This window comes from Trichosurus vulpecula, chromosome 3 (genome assembly GCF_011100635.1).
Source record: "Trichosurus vulpecula isolate mTriVul1 chromosome 3, mTriVul1.pri, whole genome shotgun sequence".
Classification (NCBI taxonomy): Eukaryota; Metazoa; Chordata; class Mammalia; order Diprotodontia; family Phalangeridae; genus Trichosurus; species Trichosurus vulpecula.
Window position 1 is genome coordinate 201,803,972 of NC_050575.1, and position 19,483 is coordinate 201,823,454.

The window sequence follows — 19,483 nt, forward strand, 5'->3', positions numbered from 1 at the left end:
CTATTTCTTGACTTTTAACTCTATGCTAACATGGGGTGCTGCTTCCCAAGTGAAAGGGGCACTGTCCCAAGCTTCATGTTTTTTGTGCAGCTGTTCTGAGGCGTAATTCTGGGAATGTGTAAGTTGCGGGCTCTTCCAAAGTGGCACAATCCAGGAAGAGGTGTGTTTACCACTCTTCTGTACTATGCACTGGTTTCTGAGCAACCACAAGCACTCTTTTATTTTATTTTATTTTACTTATTTATTTTTAGTTTTTAGCATTCACTTTTATAAGATTTTGAGTTCTAAATTTTTCTCCCTCCTTCCCTTCTCCACTCCCCAAGATGGAATGTAATCTGACATAGGCTATACATATACAATCATATTAAACATATTTCCACATTAGTCATGTTGTAAAGAATAATCAGAACCAAAGGGAAAAACTACAAGACTGAAAAAAAAAAAAGAGAGAAAATAGTATGCTTTGATCTGCATTCAGATTCCATAGTTCTTTCACTGGATGTGGATAGCATTTTCCATCTTTAATCTTTTGGAATTGTCTTAAATCACTGCATTGCTCAGAAGGGCTAAGTCTATCCAAGTTGGTCATCACATGATGTTGCTGGTACTGTGTACAATGTTCTCCTGGTTCTGCTCATTTCACTCAGCATCAGTTCATATAAGTCTTTCCAGGTTTTTCTGAAAGCCACCTGCTCACCATTTCTTATGAAACAATAGTATTCCCTTACATTCATATGCCACAACTTCTTCAGCCATTCCCCAATTGATGGGCATCCCCTCAATTTCTCATTCTTTGCTACCACAAAAAGAGCTGCTGTAAAAATTTTTATACATGTGGGTCCTTTTCCCATTTTTATCTTTTTGGGATACAGACCTAGAAGTGGTATTGCACAAGTACTCTTCTCATCCCTGGAACTTCAACCAAGGTCCCTGCTCCCCTGCAGCCACAAGCACTGCTGTGCTAGTGCTCCTCCTTGCACTGGGACTAAGACAACAGGAGTGCAACCCAAATCCAAGTATAGGCAATCTGTAAGAGTCTTGTCCCTGTTGCCAGAAAAGGGACCCCTGTAAAACTTCTTCTGACCTGCTGTCCAATCCGCTTACTATCTATGGGCTGAGTGGTCTGGAAACCACCACTGCTACCATGATTCAGGCACCCCAAAGGCCTGTTCCTGGTTTGCTGGGGCTCAGTCTGCACTGGCAGAACTTGCACTAGACAGCGCTCCTCTCTCACCCTGGTGCAAAAGACCTTTTCTGTTGACCTTCTAAGTTGTCCTGGGCTATGAAATTGTTTCACTCCATCTTTTTGTAGGTTCTGCTACCCTAGAATTTGTTTTGAATAATTATTTAAAGGTATTTGGAGGGCTTTGGGGGAGAGCTCAGGTGAGTCCCTGCCTTTACTCTGCCATCATGGCTCTGCCCTGTACCATTTTCTTGGGAGGCTGAAATTAACAAAGATCTCAGGAGTAAGAAAGCTCAGCTAAAGACCTTGAACATAAACAGATAAATCAACAGGGAAGATACTAAGAACAGGATTATGCCTTCCAGATGAGCTAATATTTTGCAATGCAAAAGAAAATGAATCAACACCTTGAGGACCTTGCAAATTCCAAAGATAGGACAGAACCACAGCAGAATGTTCTCTAAATGGCTTCAAAGAGAAACAAGAATTGTGAAAGCTGAACTTACAGTCTGCAAAGAAGAAATAATTGGCAGAACACAAAAACTTGTCTCCATGGTAACAAACCTCACCAAAGAAACAAAATAGAGACTAACTGATTGGACATGCAAATACACAAACGTGAAGAACAATCTGGAAGAAAAGAAGCAAAATAGCAATAATAGCATTAAAAGAAAACATCTCTAGATAAGCATAAACTTTTATCTCAAGAACAGGCTGCCTAGAGGCAATTTGAGGACTATAGGTCTCCCAGAAGCCAAAAAACCTCAATACTACAAAGCAAAAAATAATACAAGAAAACTGCCCAGAACTTCTGAACACAGAAAACAAAATGTTAATCAAACGAATCCATAGACTGCTTTAAAAAAGACAGCGGCATGGAAAGGAATGTAGAATATGGCAGAAATAGAAAAAAAAACTACTTAAACTTCACGTAGAATGTAAAAGAGAGCATTCTAAAGTGAAGAAAGTAAGCACAAGAAACAGCAATGCAATGGGGGGGGGGGGGCAGGGAGGAAGAATAGAGTAGAAACAGTATGTCAATCTCTTTCACCACCTTCTTTGTAAAAAGGGACAAAATGAAAAAAAGTATAAGGAGATAAAGCAACATAAAATATGCAATAAACAGTCATAATTGTCAACGATAAAATTGTCAAAATATTTATAGCAGCACTTCTTGTTGGAGCAAAGAACTGGAATTTAAGGGTATGTCCATTAGTTGGGCAGTCAACAAACATTTTATAAATACCCAGTATGAGCCAGGCACTGTGTTAAAAGAGATGGATAGGAAAAAAAGGCAAAAAGGCAGGTACCCTGCCTTCAAGAAGCCCACAACCATAGTGAGCAGATAACCAGCAAACAACCAAATAAATTGCAAGTAATTTCAAAAGGAAATTGCTAGTATTAAGGGGAAACAGAAAAGGGGGTTTTTGGTAGAAAATGGGATTTTAGCTGAGACTTAAAGGAAGCCTAGACAGAGACTAGGAGGATGAGTATTTCAGACTTAGGGGGAAAGACTGTAATAATAAACAGAGTAGAAAGAAAGGTGTGTCCTCTGGAAGGAACAGCAAGAAGGCCAGTGTTGGTGCATAACAAAATACATGGATAGGATTAAGATCTAAGAAAACTGGAAAGATAGGAAAGGGTCAGTTTGTCAAAGGCTTTAAAAGTCAAAGAGATGATGTTATATTTGTTCCTGGAGGTAATACATCTGGAGTAAATTGAACAGGGCCAGAACTTTGCTGTAAAAAGAATGTTTTGGCACTTGATTGCCAAATGGTCAGCTGGAGTGGAGAGAGAGTTGCGGCAGAGAGAGATCATCCAGTAAACTGGTACAACAGGTGTGAAGTAACAAGGACCTTCCCTTGGGTGGCAGCAATATAGAAAAAGTATGGAGATGTTGTGAATGTAAAATCCACAGACCTTGGCAACAGAATGGATATGGTAGATAAGAAAGTGAGTCAAGGGTGACACCTAGGTTTCATGCCTGGAAGAATGAGAGGATGGTGGTATCCATCCTCAAAAGTAATAGGGAAGTTAGGAAGAGAGAAAAATTTAAAGAGAAAAGATTAACTAATCAGTTTTGGTCATTTTCAGCTTAAGATATCTAAGAGAATCCATGTTTGAAATGTCCAAGAGGCCATTGGAAATGCAAGACTGGAGGGTTGGGAGAGAGGTTAAAGCTAATTTGAGAGTAATGTGAATAGAGATGATAATTGAAACCATAGGAGCTAATGAGATCACCAAGTGAAATAGTACACAAGGAAAAGAGAAGAGGGCCAAGGACTATGCCTTAGGAGACAAACTCCCTTAGGGACAGTTAAGCAGACTTGACATGGATACAGATACTGCAAATGATACTGAGAAGAGTCCCAGACAGGTAGTGACACTATAAGCTAGAAAAAGAATATTAAGGAAAAGAGGAGAATTCACAGTGTCCAAAGCTGCAGAGATCAAAAAGGATGAAAATTAAGAAAAGGTCAAGACAGCTGGTAATTAAGAGATCACTGCTAAGCTTGGACAGAATGGTTTTGATTGAATGAGGACTTTGGAAGCCAGACTACAGTGAGTTAAGAAAAAGCTAAGAAGAAAGGAACTGGAGACACTGTAGCTAGCCTTTTAAAAGGAGTTTAGCCACAAAACGGAGGAGAGACTGTTTCAACAATCCGGCTAGCAACTGTTGTGGGGGTGAAAGACCAACACAAGCCCAACAACAAGCATGCTGCCAAAGCCCAGGTTCTTTTGATCTGCTTTCCTAAGGAAAGCAACATTAAGGGGATAACAATCTTACTTTAATCCAGCATACAAATATCACTCACTTAGCTCAGGGGAAAAAGCCAGCACTATGAACTTCAGAGCAAATACAAACAAATTACAAACAACGACAGACAGGCCACATATAATTCATAGTTACCAACATCTAAGTTCAGCCCAGGCGCTCACTGTTCCAGAGTCACACACACCACCACTGCTTGTGGGTCAGAGCTCCGAAAAAGAGAAAGCCAACCCCTGGTTTTATATCTTTTTCGGGGTCAAGGGTGAGTCACACATGCGATTCACCCACGTGACTTAAAATAATCACAAAGAGGCAACTTAAACCCATGTGGTCTAAAAGCCTCTGATGTCCCAAACATGTCACTCAAACTCATGTAAACTAGGCCCTCCCCTGAGGCAAGGAGGTCACCAAGAACTCCCAATCTAATCAAGGAAACAAAGGTCAAACTCTTCAAGGGCACTTGGTTGAACTGAGTGCTAAGAGCCCATTTTGACTGCCAACACAGAGACATAGGACTATAGCAAGCAGGGATGGGCACATCAAGTAAGGTTTTCTGAGGCTGGGGTAGACATGAGCATTGCTTTGTAGACTGTGAAGAAGGAGCTAGCAGATGAAAGAGAGACTGAAGATTATTAATACAGTGAAGATGATGAGGCAGGGAGGAATATCTTGGGGAAGACAGGATGAAATAGTGTCACTTGTGTGTGTAGAGAGATCTGCCTTTGTAAGAAGAGTCACCTCTTCAAGTGAGAAGGGTGAAGGAGAAGATAGTGGTGGAAGGCATTGGGAAGGGGAGTGGGGGGGTGGGGGGGGCCAGAAGAGAAGAGGTAGCTCTCAACGAGAGGCCTGGATTTTTACACAAGGTTCTCAACTAAGATGGCAAGAGGAGAAAAAAAACCATGGGAAGTTTGAGGAGGATTGAAAAGGTTTAAAAGACATGCTGTGGTATCTGGGATAGCGAATCAATTAAGGAATGAAAGGAGGCCCCAGTTAAGAGTATTGAACACAAAATTGTACTGGACCAGTCAGCATGATTTCATCCTTTTTTCCAGCTCTATTCAGCAGCCAGAGAATAAGAATGAAAGCAGATGATGATGGGAGTAATCCAGGTTGGTGCTTGGCAGAGCTTGAGGGATAGAGGGGCAAGAACCTGGAGAATAGAGTATATAGTGTGGCCAGTTCAGAGGTGAAGGCCTGGGAAAGAAATGATAGACTGAGGGAACTGAACAATTGAGGAATGTCTAAAGAGATCACAGTTTATGAATGCAATGCAATACTACTACACCTTAAGAAATGATGAAACAGATGTATTCAGAAAAATCCGGCAAAACCTGTATAAAGTGATGCAGAAAGGAGGAAACAGAACCAGAACAGAAAATTATATAATGGCTATGACAAAACAAAGAAAAACAACTTTAAAGATTTAAGAAGTATCATAAATGCCAACTAGCCATGACTCCAAAGGACCGATAATGAAGCATATATCCTACTTCTTGATGGATGATAGGCTGGCAACGCAGGATGAGATTCATTTTTGAACACGGCAAATCTGTGGATCTGATATGCTTGACTATGGTATTTTACAGGTATTCTTTTTGATTTGTTTGGGTTTTTTTTTTAATGGATGGAGGAATTTGGGGGAAAGAGGAAGAAAATAATGATAATCATCCAGAAAAAAATTTAATGAGCAATATATGTTACTGAAAAGTTGCATATAAAAAGACTATTAGGGATATGGTAGGAAAGCTATTTAAAAGCCTCCTCTTGTGAACACTTCCATTAAAGGAAGACTGCTTTCATAAAATAATTATACATACTATAACTCCATCCACATATACTTGTTTTTTTAGATATTTGTAGCACTTGCCTAAAGTGAGGTATACCTGTATTCAACTGTTAGATTAAGAAATCTTCTAGGAATACGTCAACAAAAGCTATAAGACCAAGAGTTATTTCCCAATATATAAATGATCAAAGCATAGGAATTAAAAATTGCAATTAACAACCACAAGAAAAATTCTTCTACTTCACTAATAATAACAGAAATGCAAATCAAAACAAGTGAGACTTCACCTCAGAAAAACCCAATTAGCAAAAATGACAAAATATATAAGCAATAGATTTTAAAAGGATTTAGAAAGCCACGCGCGTGCGCACACACAACACACACACACACACACACACACACACACACACACACGACTGAAATGTCCACAACTCTTCAAATCAGAGATTTACTGTTAGGTATAAGCCCCAAGAAGGTCAAATACATAAAGGTTATCATATAAGCCAAATTATTCATTATAATACTTTTTGTTGTAACAAAGAACTAGAAACAAACTAGGTACTCATTAACTGGAAAACAGCTAAATAAACTGTATAAAAATTCTGTACCATAAGAAATGACAAATTCGGAGAAACATGAGAAGATTTATATGAAGTGATAGTGAAGTAAGCAATATCAGAATGACAAAATCTATGACAAGATAAATAGAAAAAATAAAACTAAATACAACATAATCATAATGAGTAAATTTGGATAACAACAATAATTGAATATACTTCTCTCCATATACTGGAACAGTGTGGGACTGCAGGTCTGAAATGTTGTATATGCAGAAGGACAAGATTAATGTATTGATCTATTTTACTAAACTTTTTTTCCTTTTTAAAACAAACCTTTGTTAAAAGGAAATGCTTATTGGGGGGGTAATGAAGGGAATATTCAGAAAAAAATGTACCATAAAACAAAAAGTATCAATAAGCAAACACATGCATATACACACAATCAACAAATTCTACCATAGATTATTAAATTTAAAAAGTCACTTCCAAATAATAAGGCACTTCTTTTATTCCAATAAAAATATACCTCCAAAATCACTGTTAAGAAAAGAAACAAATGGTCTTAACTCAGGCCTTATGTGACCAGTCTGTTTTTAGCACCTTTTACTCAACAAGGACAGGCTTCAGAATCATAGGACTTAAGCTTTCAAAGCTTTGTGAAGCTTCTTTCAGTTGGGCCTGGGAAGAGACTTTTAAAAAGTAAGTCCCATTGTGGTCTAGTGAGAAAGAAAAGAATTCTGAAGAGTATACACATCTGTGGCATCTCAATATGAATAGCAACAATAGACCCCTATAAGGATATTATTTGGGATACAAGGAGGTGGTAACTTTTTTGCCGGTTAAAATGAAGAAGTCTAATAATGGTCATGAATATAATTAGGAACCATGAAGAAGAGGAATTATAAAATCAGTTTCCTTTATTTGTGTACATGTTAGTGCATATAAATAGGTTAAATAAATGCCAAGAGACACTGGGGGGAAAGTCAAAGAAGGGACAAAAGAAGGAAAATGCTTACTAGGAAATGCTTACTAGGGAAAAAGTAAAAAAGACATTTTAAACAGTCTTCTTTGCCTAACCCCTTGCCTAAGGAGGAGGAAACTGAGGCAGATAAATGTCGTGAAGTGATTTATAAAATGTCAAACAGTGCATCTATGGCAAAGCATAATTATACTCATCTCCCACCTCCACTAAGTGTACAATCTCTCTTAACCCAGGAATTGAGGCTATTCAAAAAGGGACAAAACTTGAAAGGGAATTTGAAAAGGATAAGGAGATGACGAAGTTAATCCTACTTGTTTATCTCAAAGGCCTAAGCAATTTAAAATAAGGGTTTAATACTTACCACTTAAACTCATGCATTCCACTGTTCAGTTTCAGGAATCTATAATATTTTACTTCAATAAGAGAACAGTCCTGGGAGGGAAGAAAAAAGGCAGAAAAACATTTGTCAATAGGTATCTCTCATTTCATTCACTTTCAAGGGGCAAAACCAAAGCCAAACATTTTATAAAGAGAAATACACCATCTTTTTGTTGGGATCACAGAATCTGACAGTTGGAATGTAGCCTCAAATTCATTCATCTAACCTTCATCCGAAGTTTGAGTCTATTCTAATATTCCTGAGTTGAAAAACCTTCTGTGATAGAGGTCTCATTATACCAGAATCTACTGTTAGGCTGCTTAAAATCAAATCAAAATCTATTTATGAACAATATTAGGCACTAAAAGGAATAGAGAAGTTTTAAATCATTCCATATCAAGGAGCTTATAAACAAATAAGGCAAATAAAATATATACACATTAGGTCCTATTCTTGGTTCTTCCACCCCAGTCAAGTCCCTTTCCTTTTCCAGACCTCAGTTTCCATCTCTGCAAAATAATCAGATCGTTCCTATGGTGCTTCTCATTCAAATAGTCCAATGCCAATTTCCGTGACAAAAAGAGTATATAATTAAACAATACAGTGTTTACTACAGAGTATATGTGTTACAGGAGTTTAGTGAACAGGAAGGCCAATGGTGCTAGAATTCAATGAGGCACCAAAAGACATTACCTCTCCATGCCTCCACACAGATTGTCCCTCATATCCCTGGAACATACACCCTCCTCAAATGAGATAATATTTATAAACGATTTTAGCACAGTGTCTAATTGAGGTTAGAGTGACAGCATTTAGTGCAGAATTAGTAGATATAATTCCCTTAGTGGTCACTCACCAGTTTCTGGTTTCAAAAAAGACTAACAAGATATTTCTCTAGGTATACTTTCCATACAATTCCAAGTGTCAATGTTACTTCTTTTTTCTCTAGTTACATATTTTTATGCCAGCAAAGGATTTCAGCAGAGGACCTCATTCATATCTGATAAAGGAAACCAAAGTCCTTTCCCTGGAGCTCCCTCTGAACAGAGAGAAGTCAGATAAAGCAGAATAGTTAGAATAAAAACTTTTCACCATACACATAAATATTTTCCATTAAATCACCAATAGGGACTAAAAAAAAGATACCATAGATGAGGGAGAAGTCTATTCCAAATGCAGTCAACAAAAGATGCATGCAAAGATGAGAAATGACAGAACAAAAACAAGGGATAGGGAAAAGTCTAGCTTGTCTAGAAGAAAGAATATACAAAGTATGAAGTAAGGTTGAAAAGATAAGATGTGTCATTCTGTGGAGGGCTTTGAAAGCCAAAACCAAGAGGGCCGACATTGCCTTTATTCTACAGGCAATGGAGAATCACTGAAAGCTTTTGAATAGAGAAAAAAGTGACTTGAATAAAGTAGTCCACTACTAAGATTGCTTGGGCAGTGGTATGAAGGACAAATTGGAGATGGAGACAGAATAGTTATAATCGAACTTGAATGGAAAGAGCTTGTGTGTGAGTTTTTCCAAAGAGGAGATGAATAATAATATTTGGAAACTGTTGGGGAGAGAGGAGGCAGAGAGAGAAGATGATAAATAATATTTATATAACATTAAAGTTTGTAAAGTACTTTATATTCTCATAGTTCTGTAGGAATACTCCCTACAGGTAACTGATCCCATTTTACAGATGAGAAAGAGAGGTTAACAGACATGCCCAGAGTCACACAGCTACTAAATGTGAGACACAAGATTCAAACCTAGGTCTTCCTAACTCCAAGTACTACACACTAAACGCTACACCATAAAGACAGTTAAAAATTACACTCAGGTGTCTGGATGACTGAAAAGATGGTGTAGGTACCACCAAGGGAGAACTCAGGGGCAGGAAATGGTTTTTGTTCTTTGTTGCGTGTTTCTGTTTTGTTGCTGGGTTTGTTTGCTTATTAGAGGGATATGGGTGGCCTGTAGAGAAAGAAGACTGGGTTGATCTTAGACATGCTGATTTTGAGATGCTATACAGGTAAAGATATATATAGCAGGCAGCTAGAAATACAGTATGGAGGGCCTGGAATAAAGTCAGGTACAGAGATCTGTATTTCATATCCATGCTAGTCTGATTAGGCAAAATTTAAACATACCTAAATTTCCAATGCCTTTATAACACACTTGCACTTGTTCACAAGCCAATGCCAGTGTAACTAACAACCAGACTACCAGGAGATATCTCTATAAACACCTATAAAAGCAACCAGAATTGAAGCTTATAGAAATATACAGTGGAGAGGGAATTAATCATGTCCCATTCAAATGAACTTACTTTCTCAGGACACAATGCTTACAGGCCATGGAAAAATGGACAGGTACAAGGCAGAAGCATATGTGAACACCTGAATTAAGTTTATTCTCAGCTGGCCTAATGACAGATGCAAATCTGGCCTAATCATTTCTTGCCCCAAATAGTTGTTTTGAAAAGGATCCACAGCATTTCAGGCTTTAAACGAAAATACCAGAGTTAGTAAAGCCATCCTCCCACACTGGATAGATTTCCATGCTGCTACTTCTGAGGGTCTGTCACACACTCTAGGGCAGAGCTCCAGCACACGCTGTTTTCATATGGCAACAAAAGCATTCCAGTCCCAGCAATTCCATACTTTACTCAATGCTTATTAATTTACGTTTTAATGTTAAATGTAAGCTCATATCTACATTTAAGGCAAGTCTTCATTGATGCTCTTTAGTTGTGTTTTACAACATTAGAAAATATAGCCGTAGATGTATATACTTCTCAAAACATGTATATATACAAGCAAAATCTACAAAAACTCAAACTGTTTAAATGAAAATAGCTTATAATTTTATTGTCCCTCTTCTTCATTGTATTTGTTCCCCTACTTCCCTATATTTTTCTAGCTCCGCGCTTGTTTTCTTTTCCATTATAGTTTGTTTTTTTGTTTCATTTTGTTTTGTTTTCTCCTAGAGCAGAGGTCTGTAAATTCCAGACCCATGACCTAGGGAGTTGTTTTTGCATTTTTAAATGGCTAAAAAAAAATCAAAAGAACATTTCATGACATGCGAAAATAACACGAAATTCAAATTTCAATGTCAATAAATAAAGTTTTATTACAGCATAGCAATGATCACTCCTTTACATACAGTACATGGTTGCTTCAACAGGGGCAGTATGACATTCTCATCACTTCACCTTGCTGCTAAACTTCACCAAAAATCACAGTGAGGTCATTATGCAACTTGATAGCATAAGTCCACACAAATCACCATACTTTGACATTTTTGTTATTACACTACATACCTATCAGGTCAAAACAAGAAGTGACAGAGGAAAAATAAGCAGCTTTATGATTATTTTTTGAGCTCAGATCTGAGACTGAAATTTTCTCAACGAGAAGAAATATCCTCAACCACTATCATCAAACACTCAATGGCTTTGGAAATTAGCCTTGTGTTGCAGACTTAATAATATTTCTCATTTAACTTAATCTAAAATCACAAGGTAAACCAGGACTTATACATAAACTTATAACAGTAAAGTCAATTTGATGTTTGAATCAAAAGTAATATCGAGCTGCTTTATTCAATTCCCATGCTGTCAAAATTTAAAATAATAATGATGTCTCCATTCCCACACAAATTTGCAGTAGATTTATTTTCTGAACTCAAACTACAGTTCCAGGAGGATTTTTAAACCTCAATGGCAAAAGATTTCCATATTTCAAAATTCATTTGACAGTATAAATGAACAACTTCGACCTAACATTCAATTGGATGTGATTGATCTGCAATGTAATGACATGATAAAAAGTAAATATCAAGAGAAGGCTCTAAGAGAATTCTATAAATGCCTTCCAAAGGATCAATGTACTCAATTAAAAATCCTACGCTCATGGACTGATCACGCCAAACCTATCTGCGTAAAAAGACATTTTCAAAGAAATCTGTAAAATCTCATTATATATAAGCACTTGTTAAAGATGAACATTTACAATCTATTTTGATGATGGTGAACACTAATTATAAAACCCACTTAAGGGAAACGTGTGACCCCCCCCAAAAAAGAATACCCTTTTCATTAGACCAATGTTGCAATAAACTGTACTTCATTATCATTATCAATATGATATTCTATATAATTGAACTGTCAAAAAATCTGTGGAAATTTGTTCTCTCCCATTATAATAAGCAGCTACATAATAGCCTCAATTTTATCTCTTGGCCCACAAAGTCTAAGATATTTTCTATCTGTATTTTGCCTTTCACAAAGGCCCACAAAATCTAAAATATCTTCTACCTGTATCTATTATAGAGTTCGCATTCCAGACTTCATCAGTCCTACCCCCAGTAACATATTTTCACTTCTAGTATGATATTTTTCACTACCATTATCACTCCCCTGCACCAAAACAGCACCTCCTAGTTCTCTCATCTAAATTTCTCTATCTAGAATCTGAGGCCCTCCAGCAACATCCTCTCAACTCCCACACAACTCCCAAACTTCATTTCTTCCTATAACTGTAGGGTCTTCATTTCAACCACGTTAATAGGTTTGCTCTTCCCATACAAACATGGGATTATACATGGCCTCTGCCTGGAATTTGCTACTCAGTGCTCTCTACCAATTCCTGCTCCTCACCCATCCTTAAAATTTAGCTAAAATTCACATTCTCTAGAAAGGAATTTCATAACTGATTGTAGCAGATGTTGTTCATGAGCCTTAGTAGCAGCACCATAGCCTTCCAATTCAACTACAGCAGTGATGTTTGGGGGGAGAGCACACACACAAACATGCCATGAGCCCTTTGAGGCCAGTTAGCAGCTCTTCTTTTCATGCACGTATAGCAAATGCTCAAAATTGCTGACTTACTATTCTAATTTGTAATTATGTGAAGAGCAAAGCAGCCCTACACATGCCCACAAAACATTCCATGGCAGATTCATATTACAAATCATCATATCTCCAAAGAAATATATACTATATAAATAATACCTGAACATATGAACATCATATATAAACTTACACATGCGCAGTTACGAACTTAACAAACTATCTTCAGGTCAACAGCTGTTTGGACTATTCACTGTAGGTGATGTTTCAATTACAACTATTCAATCAACATTTACTAAGCGCCTGTTGTTATTGTTTGTTCCTCCTCAGCAAAGAAGGCCGATGACATTATGGGATGATCTCTTAATTTTCATGTGAATTGAATATAAGTGAGGCAGAGCTGCACAAAGTTGCTAGCCTCTCTCTCTTCCAGAGCCATCAAAGTCCAGGGTCAGGACAAAAGTCAAGATGCCTGGCGATGACCCCAGATGCACTGGGAGACCTTGGCATCTTTGATGTCTGACCAAGCCCTAAGCACTCCCAGGCACCTGCTTCAGCCGCCTCTGGCTACTAGAATAAATTGTTCTCATTTGCCCATTCTGCCAGCTAAAGTCTTCCATGCTTGGGGGAGACATCCCCCTAAGTAACCAACAAGTTTGTTAGCTCATCTGCCCAGAAAGTTTACTAGTTGTGTACACTGCAGTGCATGCCCTGATGTGAGGGAGTACAGAGCCCTTTTCATCCATGTAGCGGGTCCAGCTGATTCACTCAACTCTCACCTGTGGCTCTAAGGAACTATTAAATGCTAGGCATTGTGCTCAGTCCTGCGGATCAAAAACAAAACAGCACCTACCCTCAAGTACCTAACATTCTACAGGTAATCCTATAGAACTTTATCTAATAATGTTATTGAACTATTCTAGATTTATTTCCTAAAGGGGAAAAAATCCAATGCAATAATATTCAAATAAAACTAACAGCTTTTTATTCATTTAGACTATTAGTGCTATAGGAAAAGCAGCATTAGAAGGAATAGAGACATGGAGACTTTTGTGAAAAAGGTTTATGGGGTGTTTCACGGTACTTTCAAGAATTTTGAGATTGTTGCACTGGTCCTTCATTAAATCTAATTCCCCTGTAAAAATCAATAGCTTTTTTTTTCTTTGTACACAGGAAATCTGGTTTTATTCCTTACTCTTGTGCTTTCTGACAAAGTGATCTTAGGCAAAGTCACTCCATCTATTTGGGTCACAGTTTGCTCATTTGGAAAATTAGAAGGCTGGATTAAACAATCTTTAAGTTTCCTTCCAGATCGCACATTTTAGAAGACTAGACTTATAGCTAGCATTACTCTCAGTTTATCAGTCACTTAAGGGTCATGTCTGTCTATGAGGCTCATAAACGAAAAGAAGGGTGGCAGCAGGGTATGTTGACTTTAACAAGGTAACTGGGCTCTCAGTCGCCCCTCAAATTAAGTCAGCAGCCGAGTCTTGTGGGCATACCTTCACAACATCTATCAAATCTGTTTTTGTTTCTCTACTTACAAATGACTATATGCTAGTTTCCGCTCAATCATCTCTCTGAGGGGCTAAAAGCCACCCACTTTCACACAAACAGCAACCAAAATAATCTTTCTAAAAAGGAGGTGTGACCAGGTTAGTCCCCTACTAACAATCTTCAATGACTGTACTGCCTCTAGAATAAAATACAAGCTCCTCAATTTGGCACCTGAAATACTAATTCTCTGACTTCAGGACACCTTCCTACACTCTTGTTGAAGCTGAAAAGGCTTACCTGCTGTTCTCCAAGTCTGGCATTTTGTACCCCTAGGCCTGAAATGCACTCCCTCCTCACATGAGGAGCCTTCATTTCTTTAAGGATCAGCTGGTAAAGAAAACAATATCAAGAAAACTCAGAGTAGTAAACATAATGCAGAGAGAAATCAAGAAAGATGAGAACTGAGAAAAGGTTATGGAATCGGGGAATTAAGAGATTACTGATAACTTTGGGAAGGAGTAATGCATTTGAACGATGATACCAGATTGCAAAGGGCTGGAGGATGAGAAGTTTAAGTGGAAGAAATAAAGGCAAGTGTACACATTCTTTCCTAAAAATTTAGCTGTGAAAGGAAGAAAGAAGCTAAGACAATAGCACGAAGGGGTGATAGTCTGGTAGAATTGTTGGGGTTTTTTTTAAGGATGGGGGAGACCCAGTGTATTTAGGCAACAGGGAATGAGTAGATAGGAAAACACAAGATTAGCGACAGGAAATGACCATGGTAACAATCTGCTGAAGATGAAATTAATGACACAAAAAGCAAGGTTGGCCCTGGTGGAGGAGAAATACCACCTCTTTACTGGAGATTAGTTTGTAAAAGAGCAATGAATGAAGAATGATGTCAAGGGAGCTTAAAATGTACAGTGGTGGAGAAGCAGGAACTCAAAGTAAATTAATTGCCTTTGCTCAGTAAAGAAGGTAAGGTATTCTGCTGAGAGGGTGGGCGAATAGGATGGAAGGAAAAAAATAAGAGGTTTTTAACTCCTGTGTGAGAGAAAAATAGTGAGGACTGTCCTGTTGGGGAAAAACAAAACACTACAATCTTGCAGTGAAATTCCAGGCAAGATTAGATAACATAAATTAGTGCTGGACACAGGGAGTGATGTTGTTGACTTCCTCAAGTATCTTTCAGTTCACAGAGCTGGGAATCTAAAGGCCAGCTTTCAAAAGCTCACAGGTTTTTTTCTACTATGGACAGCTCTGTGAATTCTGAAGGAATATGCCTAGGACTCCAAATCTAAATAACTTTTTTTCCTTCTACTGTGAACATCCAACACAGGACAGCCTTGCTTATGAAGAGTCCCAAATCTCTTCACTTCAGAATAACAATTCCTTTTAGCTGTCTGTAGTGTTCCCCAAAAGCAAACAGTCCTAACAGAAGTCTTCTCTGGACCTGAGGTTCAGAGCTGTGCCAGGAGGTAGAATGGAACATACTTTTTTTTTTTTAATTGGGGGGTGGGGAGCTCGGCTTCTGACATTTCTTTAGGTAACTCCTTTTTAGAAACAAGCACCAAGGGATTAATGGGAATGGGGGGAGGGGGCGGGGGGGGGGGGGGCGGTGTTAAGTACCAATGACTCCCAGTTCAATGTTTCATCCACTACACCATTGTTTCTTCCTTTGTAGAGTTATGTTTATATATAAATTCTGTGAAAACAAAGCTCTAAATAAGTATGTGTATGTATATATGTATATCTACACATATATATAAATTTACATAAAGCCTTATAAAAAATGATCGGCTCCCCTATATTATTTCTTATTAGCAAATAACAAGAGCAGGTACCTCCAAAAGGTCAAATCAACAAGCATTTATTAAGTGCCTATTAACAAGCACAGAACATAGAAGACAGCATGCAAATAACTATGTGCAAACAAGATAAACAGGAGATAATCAAGAGAGGGAAGGCTACCACTACAGGGATCAAGAAAGGCTTCTTGTAGAAGGTGAAATTTTAGCTTGGACTTTAAAGAAGTCAAAATATGGAAATTTGGGAGAGCATTCCAAGCATGGGGAACAGGTAATGAAAATCCATAGCCAGGGAATGAAGCATCCTCTGTGCAAGGAAAAGCAAAAGAAATGAAAAAGATGAGACAGAAATGCTAAAAATCACAGGAATAAGAGATGGAAAGCACCTAAAATCATCTAGTCCAGCTCATCATTTTAAAAATGGGACTGAAAAAGATGACTTGCCCAAGGATACATGCACTTTAGCAAATTAGCCAGGAATCAAACCCAGATTATCTGATTATAAATCCAGTAAGTATAACAGTACATATGGAATTCCTCTTTCAACATTTAAATAATTATTTCTGTAAAAAGTATGAACAGAAAATTAGATCTCACTTTTGCAAAGGGGTCTATTTTTTAACCCATGCTCAAAAGCCTTAATTTCATAAGAGAATCTTTTAAAATGCATGTTGTTAACTTCTTGAGTTGAAATGCTAGCTATTGCTTTTGTAAATTATATCAATGTGCATAACATTAGACAGGTTCTATCATGCTAAAAAGGCTTCAAGTATGGTCCAGTCCAAAAACTACATCCTACAACTAAGACAAAACCTAGTTAAGTGTGGTGTCTTTATTTCATTAACAGAAGAGAGGCCACTTGGTGATGAATTCTTTGGCAAAGGTAACATTAAACAAAAACAAATACAAAATGATCCTCAGCCCCCAGTAGCGCATTCCACTTCTGCAGTAATGGTAGCAGAGCAGCAGAAAAGACTGGAGAAGGTGCTAAGAGTTTTTTAGACCATCTATAAACATTAATTTAGCTTAGTAGTCTAAAAATTTGAGCCTTGTCCAAAGACCTGCTGAAGTGATATATTACTTAAAAAAAAACAACAAATTTTGACATTATCTCTTCTCCCTCTATATTACACTTGACCTCATCAGTTCCATGGATTTAATTACCATCTCTATGTGTATGATTCTCAAATCTACCTATCCTGCCCAGTCTCTATGCTTACCTCCAAACTTGCATTTCCATCTACCTTTCAAACATCTCAAACTAGAGGTCCATTACACATCTTAAACTCACTATGTCCAAAACTAAACTCATTATCTTTCCTCCTAAACCCTCTCCTATTCCAAATGTCCCTATTATTGTGAGGGCACTAACTTTCCTGTCTCTCAGGCTCAAAAATTCAATGCCTCACTATATCTCACCACCTCCACCCCTCAACCCACCCACACACACACAATTTGATGTCAAGGTCTAGTTCACCTCTGCAACATCTATCATATTTTTTCCCTTCTCTCACCTGACACTGTCACCACTCTGGTGCCCCATCTCTTCATGCTTGGACTACTGAAATAGGCCACTCTGCCTACCACAAGTCCCTCCAAACTTCAGTCCGTCCTCCGTTCAGCTGCTAAGCTGATTTTCCTAAAGGGAAGGTCTGATCATATCATTCCCCTGCCCCACCTCAAATTCCAGGGACTCCCCACTTTGCTACCATCAAAAAGTATTACTGCAAACATTCTGGTACATATGGGTGCTTTCTTTTTGTCACTGGCTTCCCTGAGATATATGTCATGGAATATCTGGGTCAAGAAATATAGACACTGTAACCATTCTCTTCATCTAATTCAAAATTGTAAGAATACATTTCTAAACCTTCATCTAATGAACTGCTACTGAAAGGGTAAACAAAACCTAATAGCTAATTGTTCCTCCAAGTCAAGGGGTTTGTCACTGATATCAGCATACCAACTCTTACCTCACTCTTAGCAAAACCTCCCTTCTTGGTAAAAGCGACACAGGTGCCATAAAAAAAAAAAAAACCATTTATCTACTTTCACCCCAACCATAGATCACCTGATGGCTACAACAGGCATCTCTCAAAATTTAGGAAGGGTGGAATACATGCTTTGGGCCAGTAACCAACGTATAAGAGCCCCACCGCCCCCTTTTGTTTTGGAAAGCCAGAGTGAATGGCACAGGATGAGGAAGCACAGGAGAGGCTGAGATAGCAGGTCTCATTATATATCTTTATCCCCCAACTAACCCTCTTCCAAAATTCTCAAGAGCACCGCCATCCTTAATCATTCAAATTTACAACCTGTCATCTGCAACACTTCACTCTTTCTTACTCCCATATCAAATTCATTGCAACAACTTCCACATATATTCAATTCTTTTCACTCATACAGCCATAACCCCAAGCTCAAGCCCATATCACTTCTGGTCCAGATTGCCGAAACTGCTTCCTAAGTGGTCACCTTATGTCAAGTCTCTTCACAGTCCAATCCATCCTCCACATAGCTGCTAAAATGCATGTGACCATGTCAATCCCCTACTCCATAAAATCCAGTAAATCCCTATTGACCTTAGGTTCACTTATTTCACCTTTTTTTTTAAGTTTTACATTTTATTTTTATATTACAAACATGTATGGATTATTCTCATTTCATGCAAGTTCTCTTGTAACAAAGTCAAACAGTTAAGTGAAACTAGTAGTAACAGTGACTTTATCTCAAATAGCATGAAATAGCAATATTCCACATCTGTAGCAACCGCCCTTCTATTTTTTTTAATAAAAAGAACTCTTATTTTTTTCTCCCACTACTCATCCCATTGAGGGGGGAAAAAAAAGGAAAACCAATTCCTTGTAATAAATATGCATAGTCAAACAAAAAAAAAAAAACACCCCACATTGGCTGCGTAACACATATGGTCCATTCAGTACATTAAATCCATTACCTCTTTCTAACGGATAGTATGTCTCGCATCAGTCCTCTGCAATTATGAATGGTTATTGTATTGATCGTAAGTCTTATCACTATCAAAGTTGTTTTTACAATACTGTAGCTACTATACAACTTGTTCTGGTTCTGCTCACTTTACTTTGTAGCAGTTTATAAAAGTCAAAATTTTCATAATATTGATAGCATCGCATAAATGGCTGGTCTACTTGCTTCACTCAGTATCAGTTTCTATAAGTCTTCCCATGCCTCTCTGATATTTATCATTTTCCTTTTTTTATCATTTTTACAACTCTGACATATGACCTTTAAATTAGCTAATATAAACAGACTAGAGGCAAATGCTCAAAACTGTTTTACTAATGGAGTGTAGGAACTGAGATCATTTCTCCAGGGGAATTCAAGCACATCCAAATGAATGAAAACTAAAGCTAAAATGTTTGCTCCACAAAATTCTAGATTTAAGAGTTGGAAGTGATTATTAGAGATAATATAGTCCAAGTCAACTGTGGTCCAAAAACCTCTTGGGGTCCCTGAGAGCCTTTCAGGGGGTTCTAGAGTTCCTAACAATTTCACAATGATATTGACATTATTTACCTGTTGAAATATTCTTCCCTTCTCCAAATACATATCTGTGTGAGGCTGGAATTTCATATATTCAATCAAAATAATACATCAAAACAGACTGAATACAAAAGTTGCTAAAATTGTCT

At 37.8% G+C, this 19,483-nt stretch overlaps 1 protein-coding gene across 3 annotated transcripts in view; it reads right to left on the reverse strand.

Moving 5' to 3' along the window:
• The window catches only part of NCOA3 (nuclear receptor coactivator 3), a 218,276-nt gene that overhangs the window by 103,051 nt on the left and 95,742 nt on the right, over positions 1-19,483 (reverse strand). For all 3 annotated transcript variants that reach the window (XM_036749362.1, XM_036749361.1, XM_036749360.1), the window contains exon 2: positions 7,646-7,716. The gene's annotated coding sequence lies outside the window, so the exon portion shown is untranslated. The remainder of the gene's footprint in view (positions 1-7,645; positions 7,717-19,483) is intronic.